The sequence below is a fragment of the Manis pentadactyla genome, chromosome 1 (assembly GCF_030020395.1).
Source record: "Manis pentadactyla isolate mManPen7 chromosome 1, mManPen7.hap1, whole genome shotgun sequence".
In the NCBI taxonomy this organism is placed as follows: Eukaryota; Metazoa; Chordata; class Mammalia; order Pholidota; family Manidae; genus Manis; species Manis pentadactyla.
The window spans coordinates 116,267,004-116,285,122 of NC_080019.1; the positions used below are offsets into that span (position 1 = coordinate 116,267,004).

Below are 18,119 nucleotides of genomic sequence, written 5' to 3' on the forward strand. Positions count from 1 at the left end.
AGCAGAGAAGAGAGCATTAGACGCAGATTGGCAGGCAAGGTGGAAAGAGAGGAAAAGTGAGTGTTTGGTAGCAACAGTCCCCCCACCTCTTTCTCACTATATTTGCTTAGGCCACGGCAATCCTTCATTTAGTGTCGTATTTGCTTCATAGTAAGAGCTTACCCTTTCGAGCTTTAAAATTTTTCAGAATTTTTCTTACTGGGGAAAAATAGAATTCCCATGCAGCTGGGGGCTTTGCAAAGTCAGATGATGTGTTCTGACACTGCGTCCTTTTGATCAGATGGTCTCACTGGGAAGTGCTTCTGAACTGATTCCATTCCCTCAATCCCAACTATTGTCCCCCTATCAGGAGCTGACTAGGAGACGGTCATCTGTCTGGTTTACAACCTGGCAAATTTTGCTAAGGAAGGATTAAACAGAACCACATTCTTGTTGGCACATTCTTCAGGAGAGAGGAAGCCACCCTATACATTGTTGATCCTCCATCCTCAGATTTGTGGACTAAGAGGAGAGGAGCATTCTTTAGAGGGAGGAAGGCTCTTATTTCTTGCTAGTTTTCCCTAGGCCACAGCAGATGAATCCTCAGAATAACAGGCATAACTCTTCCTGCATTTCTCAGAGTCCCTCTAGAACTTGAAGATGTGACTGTAGTCTTCCATTGCATAAAGATTTCTAAAACCCAGTTTATTGGGATGTAACCTTTCTGACTCCTGGTCTGCATGAAAATAAAGGATAAATGATGAGGAAGTGAGAATAAGCAAGATTTTGGGAGTTAATGCCTCATGAAGAAAGCTAGTACATCAAGTAGACCAGGGCTTCTCAACCAGCGTGCTGTGGCAGAGGTGTGCCTGAGATGCTAATCTCCTCCACCTTCAGGGTCACCCCCCAGGGTCTGGGGCAGGCCCAGCCCCAGTGCCACAGCAGGCATTCTCATCTGCGTGCTGGACAAATGCCCTGTTTCCTATGCATGCCATGATGTGAAAAATAGGGAAACACTCTTCTAGATCACTGGTTCTCTGTATGCACAGTAATGTGAATACAAATCACCTGAGGATTCATTAAAACTCAGGTTTGGATTCAGTACTTCAGGATGGGGGTTGAAGAATTCCTTGCTTTTTGGTTGCTGCTGATGCTGGTCCAGGGATCACTCTTGGAGTTGTGATAATCTGGAGACTGCATTTGTAGTTCTAAAATATTAGTATTCATAAGAATTACTTGGGGAATGTGATCAAAATGCTGCTTCCTGGGCTCCAGTCCATGGAGATTCTATGTGACAGTTGTGGGATGGAGCCCAGGAATATGCATTTTTATGAGTGCCCAAGTGATCAATCATTATGCATGTGGTCAGCTGTCAGGACTTTGAGAAACATTGCTCTAGATCCCAATGAAATGACAATCAAGGCAGAGGACAGACTGATCAAACCTGAAAGGGAGGAAAGAATGAGAGTCGGTGCCTTTCAATAGACAACTACGGCAAATGACCCAGTAAGAGCAAAATACAAATTGTCATAAATGTCAGGGTTGAGCGTTCCTCCTGGAATTTTCGTAGCCAAGAGACCTGCATTGTGATTCCATTTTCGAATATCACTGCTGATCTGAATCATAACTTTTGAAGGTTATTGCCAGGAGATTTAGAGTTTTAATAAAAAATTTTGGAAGCTACAAGCTATTTTTGCCCAGAAATGGCTCTTCTGATGATCTAATAAGGTTATGAGGTCATGGTTAGGTCAGTATCACAGAATGACTGAGGGGATCAAACAGACTATTTGTCCATTGCTGGGGAGATGCCCACTGCTTGCTGTGTAATCTTTAGCAAGTTTTTTAAGCCTCAGTTTCCACATCTGTAAAATGGAGATAATAAAAAGATGTGCTTCAAAGGGTAGTTGAGAAGATTGAGACTATAGCAAAGCACTTCACATAAGGCTTGTTGCATAATAAGCTTGCCAATAATATTAGCTACTTACTTATTAACTATTAAGTCATTGTCTTGAGTAGGCCTATTTGGATAACAGGATAAGGCCAAAATGACAGATCAGGCTGGGCGGCCATAGACATTCTATATTCAAAAATGTCTGGGACACAAAGTATGTGATCATGTTTATCAGATCATATATCTTGACTTTTGGTTAAAAACATGTGTTTCCCACATGCCTATTCTAATAGCTTTTTTTCCCCTCAGAGTCACAGACCACACCCTAATTCTTAGTTAATTACCTTGACTGGTCACATGATTGTCCGAAGATATGATGCTGATTATAAATATGCTTCTGAGAAAGTGCATGTTTGGTGTGAGACAAAGTATCAATTCAAGAAACACTCATTGTGCCCAGATTAGATAGGGGCATATTAGGTATAATGAAGAACAAAACACAACATTCCATGAATCAGACCCCTGGGAAAGACAGACAAGGAAACAGATCATAACGTCATGGGCTAAGTACTCAACACTGGAGTACTGGGAGGAGGAACATCCGATTCTTTGTGGGGCTGGGGTCGTGAAAGCATCCTAGGTGGGGTAATGCCAGGGTTGAGTTCTGAAGGCTGTGAAAGGGATGGAAAAAGTGGAGAAAGGGCATTCCAGGCAGAGGAAGAAGCCCAGGCAATGGCAAAGGAAAAAGAGAACATTAACCTGCTGGAGGGGACCGGGAACTTGAGGGGGGTGGTGACTGGCTGAGTAAGGCTGGAGAGGCAGATAGGAGTAAGTCTGTAAAGGCTGGGGATGCCATGCTTAGAGGTGTTTGGGCTTTATCTTACAGTCTATAGTGTGTCATGGACCATCCTCAAGTGTAGGTGGTAGTGGGGGTGGGGGTGGGGTGGCAGTAGTGACCTGGTCAGGTTTGTGCTTTTTAAACATCACTGTGTCCCAAATGTGGAGAGTGAATTGGAAGGGGTGGGTACAGACTAGAGGCCTGGAGAATAGTTTGGAGGTGATGTAGAAACCTAGGAGAGAATTGGGAAGTGCCTGAACAAAGGTAGTGACAGTAGAGTTTGGGAGAAGAGAATGGATTCACAAGCTAAAATTCAGGAGGTGGAACTGACAGGGCTGGTTGGTTGTAAGGACTGAGTGATATAGAGCAGTCAAAGTGACACCCATGTTTTTGTCTTAGCATGAGAGATGACAGGTGCCATTCACTTTAAGAAGGGCACGGGAGATCAGTTCTTCAGTGGCAGTCCTCTTTGTAATTGAAGGATAGAGCTTTTGTTTGTTGATCCATCTGTCCATCCATGCATCTGTGCGTCCATGCATCCATTCATCATCCATAGAACATCTATTGAGCTCTACTATAAGCCAGGCACTGCGTAGGGCCTGGAGATATGTAATGGATATAAGAGATGGGATCTCAGCCCTCACAGAGCTTATATACTTCTAACAGCTTCACCAAGACATCTGACTTTGACCTATGGAAGATTATGTGTTCAAAATCTAAGAACTTGTATTTCTCTTCTTTTAACTCTGGCCTGTTTTAGTTAGAAGTAAATACATTCTATTCCTCTTTGTTTTTGCACTCTGCTAAACATTTTACATCTACTATCTCTTTCAGTTTCTGAAGAACCCTATGAGGTAGGCACAGTTGCTACAAATAAGGAGACAAAGACTTGGGAAGGGTAAGTAACTTGCCTAAGGTTGCAGAGAAAGTTAGGTCAGAGGGGACACTGAAACCTGTCTGACCCCAGAGCCTGTGGTTTGCTACCTTGCCACCCTACCTTGGCACGCTTTTGCCTATTGTGTGGCGTGCTGTTTGTGCTTGTGTTACACTTACCAGACTGCTACAGCTCTCCTTCACCAGGTTGTTAAATGGATGATGCACTTGGGAGCCTAGTTAGTTGGGATGTTAGTGCTGTGTTTGATAAAGAGTGCCAGACCCTCCCAGCTCTCAGTGGCCAGTTGAGTTCTAGGGGAATTTGAAATGGATTTGTCACCGGAACCTCCTGGTCTTGGATCTACAAAATCTCAGAAAGTCATGGAGACTAGAATTGACCACTGGCCAAGCCAGATGCTCCCAAGACACCCTGTACCTTTCCTTCTCTGAGCTCAGCCAGAAATGAGGCAGAGGCAATGCCCGCGGATCATCCCCAGCACAGAATGGAATCAGAGAAAGCTAGCAGACAAATATAAACCGCTCTTCAGCGCTTTCCACTTCAGGTTCAACATGGGCCATTAACAGCCCCTCTGTAATGCACAGACCCCAGACCAGAACCAAGGAGGCCTGGGCTCAGAAACCTGCCCCTGCCCTTTATGGGTCATGTAACTTTGAGCAAATTTTTCACATTTCTGAGCCTCTTTATGTATCAGATAGTCCAATACTTAATTCACAGGGTGATATAAGTATTAAAAGATATATTTAAAATCATGTGGAACAGGTATTGGTCTATAGAAGGCCCTCACACCCTATATACACTAAATGTTTATTGATTGAATGTTGCTGATGCCCTGTCAACAATCAAAGTACTCTCTTTCCTAATGCAGGTCACTTACCTGGTTACTCAGAAAAGTAGCCAGCAGCCTTTATTTGAGATAATGTAAAAGGGGATTATTTTGGCTTTCTCTGTCCTAGCCACCATGATGGTTGAAAGTACAAAGGCAGGGACAGAGAAAGGAAGAGACTCCTGTTGGGATAAAGGCTGATCAGTTAAAGATGCCTCCCAGGCCTGGCATGATTGAGCCATTAATGGTGGGCTCTGAGATAGAGGTGGCTTCAGGCCACGTGACAGAAGAGACCATAAGACAGAACATTTCTTTGTTTACACTGGGTATTGCCAAGGACTTCCCTGAGGCAGGATTCTCTGCAGGCTCCTGGCTGCCTCCTTTCTCAGCTGCTAGATCAGGAAGGAAACCAGACTCCTACCTACCGTCACTGCATACCAAACCACCAGGGGAGCGGTAATCTTTCTCCATTGTCAGAGCTGATCTGTAAAGCATGGCATTTGCTGATCTGGCAGTAGAGAAGGCCCCTCATCAGGAAGGCTTTGGCCTTTTGGTTGTGCACTCTGCTAAACATTTTACATATATTATCTCCTTCCACTCAGAAGAACCTGATGAGTAGATACCGTTGCTACAAATAAGAAAATTCACAGATTGAAGTGAACTTTCCACTGCCGCACTTTCCCTCTCCTCCTTTTCCTGTGCCAGCACCAGCACCAGCACCAGCACATTTTGAAAGCCGTAGGTAGAAGCCTACAGGTGCATGCTGCCCTGTGATTTGAGGCGGAGATGCAGCCCGCACACCCTGACAATGAGAGGGCCTGGACGCCAGGGTTCCTGCCTCCCTCCTCAGGATGTCTTCCCAGACACCTCACGGAGCCCTTGCTGGAGGGTGGCGGCTGCTGCATGTGGTGCCTGTTTCTGTCAGTTTCATCCTCAGTTGTACAAGAACATGGCATTTGGGATCTGAGGGGGCTAGGGCTCATGTCTGGCTCTGCTGCTTACTGGCTAGGCAAAGGCTCTAAGTTCTTTGATCCTTCATTTCTTCTACAATATGGGAATATTATTCTCTACCCAACAAAGTTGTGAAGCTCATGAGGCAAATGTGAAGCTTCAAGCAGCATTTAATGCATGGTGAGTGCTCCCCAGCTGCTCTTGCTCGTTGCTAGGAGACACAGTCACTGGGAGCCGCTTCCCCAGTGGGTGCAGGGGGAGGGACAGGAGTAGTGTGGGGGGTCTATCCCAGGCAGCCACTATTTTTTGAAGAAAACAAAACTAACAATGTTTTAATGGCTTCTGGAATGCTTTTTCTGCATCTCTCTTCCTGAGTTTTTTTTGGCCCACCATTTCTTTCCTTCTCATAATCACCTTTCAGCTGCAGATGACTAATCCTTAACCAGTTGTCTTGAGGTTGGTTTCCAGGTCCACAAACTCCTAGGTTTACTGTCAGGCTCTACGCTACCCAGGTGAACCCATTCGTGAGGCAGAAGGCCCTCACCTGGGCTACAAGGGACTCTCAGGCACGTGGAGGAGAGGCAAACGGCAGCCGTGACACCGTGGGTTGACTCTATTTCTGGGTTTTCTTAATTTCCCCTGCTTTATAAGAAAATAACATTGATTGCACACTAGTTAGTTGAATCTTTTCATTTGACAGATGAGGGAAAAATGAGACTAATTAACAATGTTTTTTATATTTGTCAGAAGTTTAGGGCTGGATTCAGTCATCATCCTGACAGCCTATGAATAGCCTGTTTTCAAGGATGTCCACACTAAAACCAAGATAGCTGCTGGACATTTTTACCAGCAAAGGCAACAAGCTTTAACAGCCCATTTCTGATAACCTAGGAAGTTTTAAGGGTAATAGACTTTAAAGTCATCAAAAGCTGAAAACATATTTTTGGGCTTAGAAGACCACGAGGAGGGCACTAGAGCTATTTGTAGAAATAGGAGCTGTTGAAGCGAAGGTACTCCTCTTTGCAGTTGGCACCTCGGTGTCAGGTTCCCTGAGTAGGTCATGACTCAGGCCTGCTGAGTCAGCTGGTGAAGAGGCCGCCCTCAGGCTGGTCTGCACTGTGCTGAGGGGGCAGCAGGTGGGAGACCTGCCTTTCAGTGCCCCCCTCACAGTAAGTGTGTCTTGGCTTCAGCTGCCTCATTCTACAGGGAAGGGCTTGGAACAATTGATTTTGAAGGTTTCTCCAAGCCCCCTGAACACTTCAAGATGACACTACACAGGAGAGGGTGGGGTGCCCATGTGTTCCACAACTGCTGCCCCGTAGGAGTGCAGGCCCAAGTATTGCCAGAGCTGCCAGTTTTTAAAGAGAAGCCAGAAATAAGTGTTTTGATGTCAAATATCCTGAATATTAGAGTTGGCAACTAATTCAACTTTTTAAAAGAACACTGTATTATAGGGCAAAAGCTGGGGAAATCTTTGCCTACCCAACAGGCTACTTCCGTACGTTAACTACAAATTGTCGAAGATTCATCTCAGTGAAAAAACAAATGATCTCACTTAATTCTTTTACAGGCTTGCTGGGTTATTGATGGTGTTATTGCTTCTACTACTGAAGATAGTAGAGACTAGAGTCAGATTATTACAGTAAATAATATTCTAGCAAAATCAAATAGGTATGAGGGCAACAGAGAAAGGGCAAATGCAACTTAAGTTGAATTATACTTGTGTTTGTAATAATACTGAGAGTTCTTTATCTGTTAACATTTTATATTATTTGAATCCCAAGTGCCTTTGCATTAACCAAAGTTTAGACCAAAGGTTTAAAAAGGAAAAAAAAAAAGCTGGGGCAGGTGGGTTTGATTCTAGGGCCAGGATGTCAGGTCCCAAAAGGGGCCCAGACCTTCACCTCACAGGTGCTGCAGAGGCCATCTGTGTCAACTGCACACCCAGCTGCCCTGGCCCATCAGAGGGCTTGTCACCACATTTAATCCACCCTGCATGCTGTCCCCTGTTTTCACTGCTCACTGGATTGGGCACTTGGTGACCCTCAGGCATGGATCTGTGGATAGAAGAATCTTTTCCAAGAGGGGGCAGTGGCCCCTTTGGTACAAGGGAAGGTGAGCCCCCAGCAATCAGGAGGAGGCTTTATAAATAGCTGCTTTTGTTCTCTGAATGTGACTCTTGTGCCTGCTGTTCCTGCCAACAGATTTGTCTTGGCTCAGTGTATTTTAGCTCCATGCGGCAAGGTATTCCCTGGCTTTTTTCCATACTGGGGACAAGACTGGTGTTCATGGCACTCAGAAAAATCTAGGGTGGACTGGAGACCAGAGACCAGGACAGGGTGGGCAGAAATGTGGGGAACAAAAAAGCGGAGAGAGCTCAAGAAGGGGCTGAAGAAAACAAGAAGGCTGAGAAAGGAGGGAGAAACCTGCCTGGCATGTATTTTATAGTATAAAGATGGGATCCTCGTAATAACCGGTGAAGACACTTATGTCATTTTAAAAATTACATATAAAATTACAGATGACAGATCATTTGCACTTAATGGGCCTTTGGGGTCCAGGGATTCCCAGTCAGGAGATCGCAGGTTCCAAGGAATTTTCCAAAGTATGAAAAGAGTCCATGAGTTGCTGTCAACATTTCTTCAGGTGGAATAGTATTTGTGCATTTACTCATAATAAAGCCTGCATAGGCTAACTAGTGTGTTAATTTTTTTGAAATGGAATGGAATTAAATCAGTTATATTGGTTACCTCTTCATAACCAGAAGTACTGATTGATTGGCAAATGGGTGCTGTTGAATAATCAATGGGGAAATGAATTATTACTTTATGACTGACAGGAGTCTGATTCAATATGGCACCCATGGGGGAGGTGGCAAGGAATGAATAAAAATAGTGCACTATCAGATGGTCAAAGGGTACATGCAGAACCACTACTCCATTCTAGCTCTGGAGGGCAGTTCTCTTCTAAGCCACTGAGCCTTCTCATGGTGCAGGCTAGGAAACTGAGAGCAGGCCTTGATGAGGTACTGGCTGGAATTCAAACCCCAGCTCTCAACTTCCAGTCCTTATCTCTTTCTGCTCACTCCCTCTAGCACCTCCTGCTATACCCAGAGGCATCTGAGCAGAGGAAATGTTAGCCAGACTCCCCAGAGCTGGTGACTGTACAGCTGTGGGCCATTCTCATTCGTGCTTGTGGGCTGGCTTTGCTCACTTCTGCGACTCAGGCCACGGTCCTGGCTGTGAGATCCCAGCTGTACTTTGGCTGGCTCTGGCTACTTAGGACCCCTTGACACCTCACACCTCAATCTGTGGTCTGAGCCTCACTACAGGTCTCTGGTCTCCACTCTTGCCCCAAAATAACAAAGGGTCAACCCCCCTGGCCTCATATCTGGAACAGCCTCTCCACCCCTTCAAGGGTAAGTCTGAGCTCCAGAGAATCTACTTCCTCTGAACAATGCCTTCTCTTCCACACAAGACAGTTTGTTTCTGTGGACTGTGGACATGTTCTCCCTTGGTAGTCTCCCAAATTCTGTCTGGGACCTGATGGCTTCTCCTTCTAGGGGCAGGATTCCAGCACAAAGCCTGCCAAGGTCTGAAATGGGATTTTCCCCGAATGTGGCATCTGGGGCCACTTGTGTGCATGTGCAGGACACACGCAAGCCAAACCAGGGAGGCTTCTCCCATCAACCTGGTCTGCAGGTACCGAGCACACTCACAGACACTGCCTCTCAGAGGCCACCGGGGCTCTCGGAAGCCCCACAGCCCGACTTAGAGAACTGCCACAGGGATATGCATGCCACCACATGGTCCTGCCACTTAGGGTGTGACCTTCAGGAGTGACAACAGGTGAGGCCACCAGGGTTTCCCTCTCCTGAGACCTGAGTCTCTGCAGTGTTTTTCAAGTCAGTACCTGTCCTTCCCAAGAGAGAACAGCTTCTTTCCCCCATCTAAAAAAAAAAATCCCAACAATTTGGCTGCTTTTAGCAATCCTTTCTCCCTTTGAAGATTTATTTGGGGAAAGAAAATCCCCTTCAAGTTGATTTGGCCGAGGCTAGAAGGCTCCAAACAAGCTTGCTTTCACAGTTCTCAGAGAGCAGAGTCAAATACAGGAACAGAAAGAAATCCTGCACCCAGAGAGAGAAAAGGCCAAGACGGATGGGCACATGTGTCTCTAAGGTTCTGAATGATTGCTTAGCTTTTCTATTCTCAGCATTCACATTGCCATCAGCCCAGGCTATTGGTATTAGAGGGGGTGGGGATGGTTAAGGACCAGGTGGGCAAGGGTGGCTGATTAGAACAGAAGCCCTGAATGCTTAGAGAAGGCATGTCACTCTGCTGGCGTTGAGCTCTTGGTGCAGAAGGCCACTTCCTGTGTCCTGACCAACCAAGCCTACAAACTAGGAACTGTTCCGGTGAGCAGAGGCAAACTCCTGAAGCAGACCCCCACCCTCAGCCCACTGTAATGGTCAGCTGGGCCCTGAGAGAGAGAGCAGAGCTTTACCTCCCTCTCCACTCCCTGCACTAGCTGCTTTGCAAAGCAAAGGTCCCCTCCTGTGGGCCTCACATCTACCTTCTGGGGCAGGTACAATGGTGGTTATTTTATAGATAGGTTTGAGACTTTTGCTCCTTGAAAATGCAAAGCTGGACTGGAATGGTATCATTGTGTCTGAGGTTATGCAGGCCGAATGAGCCTGCTTTCCTCTCTCCCTCCCACAAGCAGCCTTTCTGAACATAAGGCGGTGCCCAGTTTACCATAGGTCAGGTTTCAAAAGTTCTTTGGTTAAGCCAGTTGTTTGTCCCTCTGAGCACAGTTCCCCATAGAAACAATGTTATGTTGAGACTGGATTCCCAGGCTAACCTACAAAAGCCAATTAACCCATTAGGTATCCAATGTCTAGTTTTAGACACAGCTTGGTGGAACTGAAGCCAGAAAGGCCTGGGTTCAAGCCACAGGCCAGTCACTTACTTGCCATGTGGCCTTGGGCAAGGTATTGTGTCTCTGGCTCTTAGTTTCTTCATCTTTGAATTGGGATGATATTACCTACCTTACAGGGATTGTTGGGAATATTCCTGGGTTATTTATGTATTTATGGGTTATATGCTATACACTTACATAATGGTGTAATAGGTCTACATTGCCATGTATAAAGCTGGCTTTGTGGCCTCATGGCTTCTGAGTTCTAACTTGAAATACCAGCAGCATGTCTTTCCTGCAGAATTTGGATTGGGGACTCTTTACTTTTCTTAACTTCCTAGGAGAGAAACATGGCGACTCTTTTGCCCCCAGATTCCTGGTGACCACCCTAAAGTCTGGGCTGGAGTTACTAGAATGGGACTGGGAGTGCCAGAGGGAAAGTTAGCAGTAGCTGAGGTGGGAGGGTGACTAAGGGCAGTGTAAACAGACATTATACCTCTTCCTTTTGCTGTCATAAAACCACGTGACCATCTCATTACTTCCTCCCAAGTTTCCCGTGCCTTCCACACCCTCAACCACTTGGATGCCTCCTGGCCAGAATTAAATACAGAGTAAGTAGTTCCCTCCTTGCTTCCTCTACCTTTTAAATCATGAAATTGTCAGCAAGGCAAGTCAACAGTTCATCATGGGGCAGATGCCTAGAAAAATACCCCTTCCTATCCCTATATCCTGTTCTTCCTGTACTAGTTTAAAACATCTTAAATAGAAAGAATCAGCCAGAGCCTTACTGTGTCTGAGAAGACAGTAGTAAACATGTCCAGAAAAATCCTTTCTATTTTGTCCTTTTGAAAATCTCATCCATATGCTTTTGGTGTTGCTTCCTCTCTGATATCTGTGACTTCTTACACTCCTAACACCCATTTCAGGGACTGTGATCATGTGAACCTGTGACCCTCACCTAGCACGACGTTCTGGTTGTGTATTCTACCCACCAAGTCTCTGCTATCTTGGAGGTCTGCTAATGAACACAACCTGCTCACTTTGCCCCCTCACTTGGCAATTGGCAAACATGTCCCCACTGTGGATGTGAACCTCTGCCCCGCCTTGACAGTTCCTTGGGAGAAGCTTGGCACCACCTCTACCAGGCATCTTATTTCTAGCTCACACCTGCTGTCCCTCTGTGGGCTGCGATTTTAGAGTTTCATTTGAACATTCTACTTTATCCCCTTTAAACCTCATTTTAAAGCTCTCCTGTTTGGTCTTCAAGTCTCTGGCCAAAAATATTCCTCTTGGTTTATGTGACAAGCTCCCAATTCCTTGCCAGGGGCCTGTCATTCCAGCATTGAGTTCCACGGTCCAGAAGAACAGTCGTTCTCAGATCAGCTATAGAGCAGCTCTGTGTTTTCCAGACGTGCCTGTTTCTTCCCAAATTATGATTCATGGCTGAGGAAGAAACTAAAGCATCTCATCTCTCCTATGTCCCTAAGTTTCCTACTCAAGACACCAGAGTCACTCGAGCTACTACCCAGGATTCTTCTGGATCAGTTCCTTGCCCCAGCATCTGCAGACAGGGGGGAGGCATAGTCTGTGGGTTACAGGAGTATGTGCATTCCTTTTTGTCATTAACATGGGTTTGCACCCATGTGAACACAGCAAAATACTGGTTTCATAAGATGCTCTGGGCTAGGGAGATTCTGTAGTCAAGTAGATTTGGGAAACTACTTTACCCTGCTTCTGCATGGTTTTAATAGGTTAGGATCTATATTAAAGGCTCTACAATATCATAAGGAAAGAAATATATTTAATTGGAGTTTCCCAAGTGTATTTGATTATTGTACTCTTCCCTCCCCAATCTTCCCATGAATGTCCTTCTAACATCCCGTGGAAGCCCTTTAAGCAATGTTACTGTGAGACATGCTTGAGGACAACCTGGGTAGCTACCTCCATAGGTGCTCATAAGACCCTATGATGAGTCTGTTAACTGTTCTGCTTTCTCTTCTCCAGAAGATCCAAATCTATCCTTCTTGGGTGTAGTCCCATATTTTTATTTTTTCTCCCCAAACAGGGACTGGGCACTTCTTTATTTCCATGTTATATCTATTTATTAATCAGACTCTGACCTTGCTTTATGCTATCTTTAAATTTCTGAGTCCCTTTTTTTTCTGGATAATTTCTTTTGAGACATTTAGGAACCCTTCATCAATGCAAGTACACGATGTCTGAGGTTTCCCCAAGCCCATTCATTCTCTCTTTGGTGACCAGTTTACATTTGCACCACCAATATTTTGACCAAGGTCAAGCAAGAAAAATAAATAATTGACCCCAATTTCATCTGCAAGGTTATGTTTCTTGGGCATCAGTGTGACAGCTTGGAGGTCCATGGATCTTATGAGGCCTGGAAATGAGTTTATTTGACTTGCACAATGGTTTTTAAAATTGGAAGATTTTTAAATCCGGAGCCTAGCGTCTTTTGAGAAATCAGATCTGTTAATACTGGATTTTTCACCTGGCAACAATTGGCTGGAGCTGAGTGCTGGCTGCTCCCGTTACACAGGGCACATGATCTCCACTTTGCTGGAGTCCCCACCACTCCTTAAAGCCTCACATTCTCCCACTCCCTCATATACATTAATTTACATTAAGGTCTCTGCTGGCATTTGGATTTGTGACCTTTCATAAAGACCTTTATAGTTTCCTCCTGGGAATTTTCCTAGAAGCTGCCTCAAAAATGCCTGCCCTACTTCCTTCCCAATCTGATCCTTACCATCTGAGCTACTGGTGCTTTTGGTCATGAGTGCTAATATGTGTCTGACTTCAAGGGCTGACCAGCTGCAGCAGGGTAAGAATTGAAGCTGTTGGCATTTGCAATGATCATGTGCACAGAAATAAATCCCAAGTCCAATTCTTCTGGGGAAAAATATTTTCAGTTGCTTTGTGTTTGTAGGTCAGGCACAACCTGGTCGGTTTATCAACTATTTGGTAGTCACAGAACACAGAGTAATAAACGTGTCCTTTAATTACTGCAGAAGTAGCTAGCTTAAGCTCATGTTTACCTTTCCCCTGAAGTTTCCACTTTGCACAAATGGATGGTTATTGTGAATGTTAACATTATGCTATCATGTCTTGATTATTAAGGACAAATTATCCAGTCCTCAAATCTCTTCTTCTCTAACTCGTTGGCTTACTGTTGACCACTTTATTTGTCTTTAGGACACTTATCACCAGTTTGGTGGGGAGCAAGATTGTAAGTACAGCATGAACCAGGCCATCAGCTCAAATCAGAGTGCATCCTGTTGTGTTATCTGCACCCCAGCCCTGCACAGGCCTGCAGAAACCCGGATCACGCGCAACCTTCATCCTTCTCCCTGCCAAAGTTCTGGGACAAGGTGATACAGAAGAGGAAAGGGAGAATCTGATTGATCAGGACACTCTTTGTTGACAGCTGTAAGAAAAGTTCCACTAAGACTAACAGGAGTTTCAATTTATCCACAACATTCCTACTACCTCTTGCCCTATGGTAACCCAAAGCTGGAGATTACAGACACACTTGCAGCTCATTGAGTTCAAAGGCAAGTTAGGGTACTTGGCTTGATTGGCACTTTGGAATGTTCTCCAAAAAGGCCCACTTTCAAGATTAAAGGGACTCTTCATTCAACAGAATAGAAAACATCTTGTCGCTAGACAGTGAGGAATTTCATTCTAAGTGTACGTTCAATAAACATGAATATTCAGCAATTATGTAAGTACCTGATGTTTAGCAACTTGAGGGTATAAGTACATCCTTGGAATGAGGAGAGCCCCTCTTTCATTGAAGAGCATTAGAAGATTGGGAAAATGCTTTCTTAGTGAAATGTGAAGTGGTAAGGCAAAAAAAAAAAAAAAATTAAACACTACTCAATCTTCAAAGTAGAGATTTGATGACCCCTCTCAAAGGGGTGTTGACAGAGGGGGCTTATCCTTGGAAGTGGGCTGAAACCTAAGGTCCTGCTTAAAGCTAACATTCTATAAGTTATTGTTCATGTAAGAATCAAACACTATGCATTTAGATAAAATATTCCACACTGCACTCACTTATATGCTGTTGCATGTTCTCCTTACAAATTCCTTAAGTGATCAACAGCATCATACCAACACCTCAAACAGTTCAAATCCACTGATTTTTCTACTCTAATTGTCATAAGCATCTTGTGAGGTAGTTACAATTTGCATTTTACGCACCAGAAAACTAAAAATCAGAGAAGTGAGTAACTTTCCCCAAGGGCAGAGAGTAAGGAAGAGGCAGGGTGGGAGCTGAAACAGCTCTTCTGATTTTGAATGCAATGAAACTCAGATATTGGTATCTCCATTCCACATAAGGGTGGTACAGCCTAACATATGGAGTTGTAAAGGCATTTGCCCAGGTTTTCTTGAGAAATAAGTGCCTTATTTCATAAAGATAGTTACTTAGTTTTCTGGTATGTACAGCAAAAAGGCTGCTTTCAAAATTTCCTTTGGCCAAGTAATAAGTGTATTAAAGTTTTCTTTAGTGAATGCTAGATGAGGAACTAAAATTAATCACCTGAATCTTTCTTGAGAATATCTATTACTGTTCCACCTTGTTTTTCAATCTCTTTTAAATAAAAAGTATACAATTATGAACAGTTTAAGGAAAATGTCTCAGACTGAATATGCTAATCACATCAGCTCTAAATATGAAGATGGATGTTATGTCTCACAGAAATGCCCCCTATGCAACAGGATAGTAATTCTCCAAAGTTCTAGTTAGTGAAGTATAATAGAGGGTTAATAAACTCTGATATTCTTTTCTCTGGAGGTAGAAACAAACAAACAGAAAAACATGTTAAGCTAAGTTTAAAAGTCACCTAAGTCAACTTCTGCATCAGAGAAGCTGAAATCTTGGTGGCAAGGAAGAGAGAATGACATTTTGTTTTTCAATAAGGAATTCTACTTCCACAATCAAATAGCATGCTTCACCATTCAGGGTTTTTAAGAAAGCTCGGTGGTTGGCTTCCATAGTTTTTCTGGCCCTGATACGTACTGACTCTCCCAGGTTAGCTGAGCTGGTTCCCCTTATCTCCCTCCTGATACACCCTCTCCTGTCTGTTACGCCTCTGGGAGTTACCTCTTCTCCTCCTTCCCTGGGTCTCTGTCTGACTGAACCTCCTTGTACTATTCTAACACTTCAGCAAGGCGTGGTATGTAAATGTCCCCAAGTTTCTGAATTTGGGCTCAAATTTTGGCTTTGGTAATACTTTGAAAGGTAATTCCTTCCTTAATCGATCTCTTCAAAAAGTATTTGCTGACTGACTAGCTTACCATCCACTCAGTCACCTACAGGGTAAGTGCACACTCCTGTGCAGACCCTAAGATCTTGCTTAGCTGCCTCCCACCTCACCTTGGAACAGTTCATCTTGCTTCTCCCGTCAGGGTCTTCTTACTCTTCTGTCCTTTGCCCAGCCTGCTTCCCTCCTCCTAGCATGCATCCAGTTCCTCCTTTCCTCCATGGATTCCCATTTCTCTCTCAAACTCACACTCAAATGAAACCTCCTTTCTGAAGTCTGATCCCACGTTCTCTGCTAGGTGCTTCCACAACATGCTCATTATTCATGTCCCTCTGCTAAAATGAAGCTTGCCATATTAGTTTGTATTTCCTTCTTTTGTGAGGGCTTGAGGGAGGCTTGGTGTTATGAGTTAAATTGTATGCTCCAAAAAGATATTCAAAGTCCTAACCCCAGTACCTGTGAATGTGACTATTTGGAAATAGGCCCTTGGCAGATGTAATGACATTCAGATGATGTCATATTGAATCGGGTGGGCCAAATCCAATGACTGGTATTCTTATAAGAAGAGGGAAATTTGGACAGAGGGACACAGAGACCCAGAGGGAGACCGTCATGGGGAGATGGAAGCTGCAATTGGAGCAATGCAGCTACAAGTCAAGGAAGGCCAGGGATTGGTGGCATCTTGTTTCTGCCACCAGAAGCAAGAAGGGAGGCATGGAACAGATTCTCCCTGAGAGGCTGAGAAGGAACCAACCTTGCTGACATCTTGATTTCAGACTTCTAGCCCCCAGAACTGTGAAAGAATACATTTCTATTGTTTTAAGTCACCCAGTTTGTGGTGATTTGTCATGGCAGCCTTGGGAAATGAATACAGTTGATAATAGCTTCTATATGTACTCATCTTCCCAACTAGACCCATGGACTCATGGGAACAGGGCCTATGGTAATCTGTATTTCTTCTCAGCCCCAACATGATGCTAACACCAAGTGGATGCTCAACACATTTTTGATGAGTGAGGGAATGTGCTCCATTCTACCCTTCTGCTTTTACTTCAGTGGATCCCAGAAAGGGTTAATTTCTCTGAGCAAGCTTATGAGTGAGGTGGAGAGATAAAGGATTAGCACCAAAACAATGATTTATAGGAGGCAAAGAGGAAAAGTCAAAGCAGGAAAAAATTTGTCAAAAACCTTGTAGGTAGATTCTAAGAGAAAGGAGAGACCAGGGTTGAGTTGGTCAGGGAGGGAATGTTCCAAATATTTTGGACTGCCTTTTGAAATAATAGGTGACAAGTAGACCTCAGAAGGAGACGTCACACTAGACTGAGGAGCTAAGGCCATGTGTGGGGAAGGTGAGGGTGATGGAGCCAGAACACAGTAAGACTGGGCTGGCATTGGGAAGGAGAGTTTTGTAAGGGCCCTGAATACAAAGCAGGTAAGTTTAAATTTATAAAATGGGACGTGGATCATGGCAGCAGGTTTTTGTGGGCAGCTCCAGGTAGGGTGGGCCTGAGAGGGAAGAGCATTAGGACAGGCCAGGGGGCTGCTGAGAAAATCCTGAGGAGGCGACATCTGGGGACAAGGTGGGAACTGAGGAACAAAGGAGTTAGGAGGCCACACAGGGTGCCCAGCCTGTGATTGGCTGGGAGGCAGGAGGCTCCCGTTCATAGCTGTGATGGACTCGCCCTGGGCTTGGGGACGATGATGTGTTTGTCATCCTTCACAAATGAGGCTGTCTTCAGTGTTTAGAAACTTTTGCAAGATATTCTACAATCTCTCTAAATAACTCATTTTAGCTTTTAACGTGTCTCCCAGCAAGGAGATTCTCCTTCCCAGCAAAACAGCAATTCCTCACTTCAGAAGCCCATTCCCCAACTCCCCATTCTCTCCTGAGCCACGGTGAAGAGTAAGCATGTGGCCATTATTGCCTGTTGTGAATTTTTCACTCACTTGAGGCCTATTCCCAATACATGCCTGCTTCTCCTCTCCAAGAAAATCATTAATTTATTTATTTAAGGTTTCTTCATAGGGTCACTGATTGTCTCTGGGCTCTTCTCTAGTCTCTTTCTCTGGTGTTTCTGTGGTCATGGGGCACCAAATTGGGCATCCAGAGAGGCAGGGGAGTGTAGCAGGGTAAGTGGAGGCTGTGGAATCAGGCCTAGGTTTGAATAGCAAACTAGCTGTATGGTCTTGAGCAAGTTGCATAATCTTTCTGAACCTCAATTTTCTCACCTGTAAAATGGATCAATAAGATTTACCTTATACTTGGAGAATTGAAAGTTGAAAATAATGAATATGAAATTCTTAAAAGGATTCAAGAATTAATGGCTCCTTTGTTACTATGGGCTGGAGCATTGCTAATTATATTGGCAACACCACCTTTCAAGCACTTTGATCAAACACTCTGAGGGTCATGTATGCTTAAAAAACTCCACCCCTGCGTAGTTCAGATGGCAATTCTTATAACCTCTAATGGTCACATAAAACATACACTGGTCCTATTCAGATATAGCAAAACTATGTACAGAACCAGGAACTGTGCTAAA

General features: G+C 44.4%; 1 protein-coding gene across 8 annotated transcripts in view; it reads right to left on the reverse strand.

The window, feature by feature from the left end:
• Positions 1 to 18,119, reverse strand: part of DGKG (diacylglycerol kinase gamma) — a 198,697-nt gene that overhangs the window by 66,495 nt on the left and 114,083 nt on the right. The window lies entirely within an intron of this gene.